Source organism: Musa acuminata, unplaced genomic scaffold (assembly GCF_036884655.1).
Source record: "Musa acuminata AAA Group cultivar baxijiao unplaced genomic scaffold, Cavendish_Baxijiao_AAA HiC_scaffold_557, whole genome shotgun sequence".
Lineage (NCBI taxonomy): Eukaryota > Viridiplantae > Streptophyta > Magnoliopsida > Zingiberales > Musaceae > Musa > Musa acuminata.
The window spans coordinates 40,001-42,500 of NW_027020798.1; positions in this window are offsets into that span (position 1 = coordinate 40,001).

Below are 2,500 nucleotides of genomic sequence, written 5' to 3' on the forward strand. Positions count from 1 at the left end.
TTTTGGCCTGTTCTTGCATTGCGCGGTGACCGTCGAGAGCGGAGCAAAACGTCAGCCATCTCAGCACCCTGGAACCCCCCGGGTGGCACAGGGCTGGATGGGGCTTTCGTATAGCAGGGACGGTGCTGCCTCTCGCTTCGCTCGCTGTCCGCCGCTCGCCGCTCGCTCGTGCAGCCAAAAATGGCCAGTTTTGGCCCGTTTTTGGGCCGTTTTGGCCAGTTTTTGGCCTGTTCTTGCATTGCGCGGTGACCGTCGAGAGCGGAGCAAAACGTCAGCCATCTCAGCACCCTGGAACCCCCCGGGTGGCACAGGGCTGGATGGGGCTTTCGTATAGCAGGGACGGTGCTGCCTCTCGCTTCGCTCGCTGTCCGCCGCTCGCCGCTCGCTCGTGCAGCCAAAAATGGCCAGTTTTGGCCCGTTTTTGGGCCGTTTTGGCCAGTTTTTGGCCTGTTCTTGCATTGCGCGGTGACCGTCGAGAGCGGAGCAAAACGTCAGCCATCTCAGCACCCTGGAACCCCCCGGGTGGCACAGGGCTGGATGGGGCTTTCGTATAGCAGGGACGGTGCTGCCTCTCGCTTCGCTCGCTGTCCGCCGCTCGCCGCTCGCTCGTGCAGCCAAAAATGGCCAGTTTTGGCCCGTTTTTGGGCCGTTTTGGCCAGTTTTTGGCCTGTTCTTGCATTGCGCGGTGACCGTCGAGAGCGGAGCAAAACGTCAGCCATCTCAGCACCCTGGAACCCCCCGGGTGGCACAGGGCTGGATGGGGCTTTCGTATAGCAGGGACGGTGCTGCCTCTCGCTTCGCTCGCTGTCCGCCGCTCGCCGCTCGCTCGTGCAGCCAAAAATGGCCAGTTTTGGCCCGTTTTTGGGCCGTTTTGGCCAGTTTTTGGCCTGTTCTTGCATTGCGCGGTGACCGTCGAGAGCGGAGCAAAACGTCAGCCATCTCAGCACCCTGGAACCCCCCGGGTGGCACAGGGCTGGATGGGGCTTTCGTATAGCAGGGACGGTGCTGCCTCTCGCTTCGCTCGCTGTCCGCCGCTCGCCGCTCGCTCGCGCAGCCAAAAATGGCCAGTTTTGGCCCGTTTTTGGGCCGTTTTGGCCAGTTTTTGGCCTGTTCTTGCATTGCGCGGTGACCGTCGAGAGCGGAGCAAAACGTCAGCCATCTCAGCACCCTGGAACCCCCCGGGTGGCACAGGGCTGGATGGGGCTTTCGTATAGCAGGGACGGTGCTGCCTCTCGCTTCGCTCGCTGTCCGCCGCTCGCCGCTCGCGCAGCCAAAAATGGCCAGTTTTGGCCCGTTTTTGGGCCGTTTTGGCCAGTTTTTGGCCTGTTCTTGCATTGCGCGGTGACCGTCGAGAGCGGAGCAAAACGTCAGCCATCTCAGCACCCTGGAACCCCCCGGGTGGCACAGGGCTGGATGGGGCTTTCGTATAGCAGGGACGGTGCTGCCTCTCGCTTCGCTCGCTGTTCGCCGCTCGCCGCTCGCTCGCGCAGCCAAAAATGGCCAGTTTTGGCCCGTTTTTGGGCTGTTTTGGCCAGTTTTTGGCCTGTTCTTGCGTGGTGCGGTGACCGTCGTGAGCGGAGCAAAACGTCAGCCATCTCAGCACCCTGGAACCCCCCGGGTGGCACAGGGCTGGATGGGGCTTTCGTATAGCAGGGACGGTGCTGCCTCTCGCTTCGCTCGCTGTTCGCCGCTCGCCGCTCGCTCGCGCAGCCAAAAATGGCCAGTTTTGGCCCGTTTTTGGGCTGTTTTGGCCTGTTTTTGGGCTGTTCTTGTGTGGCGCGGTGACCGTCGTGAGCGGAGCAAAATGTCAGCCATCTCAGCACCCTGGAACCCCCCGGGTGGCACAGGGCTGGATGGGGCTTTCGTATAGCAGGGACGGTGCTGCCTCGCGCTTCGCTCGCTGTTCGCCGCTCTCCGCTCGCTCGCGCAGCAAAAAATGGCCAGTTTTGGCCCGTTTTTGGGCTGTTTTGGCCAGTTTTTGGCCTGTTCTTGCGTGCCGCGGCGACCGTCGTGAGCGGAGCAAAACGTCAGCCATCTCAGCACCCTGGAACCCCCCGGGTGGCACAGGGCTGGATGGGGCTTTCGTATAGCAGGGACGGTGCTGCCTCTCGCTTCGCTCGCTGTCCGCCGCTCGCTGCTCGCTCGCGCAGCCAAAAATGGCCAGTTTTGGCCCGTTTTTGGGCTGTTTTGGCCTGTTTTTGGGCTGTTCTTGTGTGCCGCGGCGACCGTCGTGAGCGGAGCAAAATGTCAGCCATCTCAGCACCCTGGAACCCCCCGGGTGGCACAGGGCTGGATGGGGCTTTCGTATAGCAGGGACGGTGCTGCCTCTCGCTTCGCTCGCTGTCCGCCGCTCGCCGCTCGCTCGCGCAGCCAAAAATGGCCAGTTTTGGCCCGTTTTTGGGCCGTTTTGGCCAGTTTTTGGCCTGTTCTTGCGTTGCGCGGTGACCGTCGAGAGCGGAGCAAAACGTCAGCCATCTCAGCACCCTGGAACCCCCCGGGT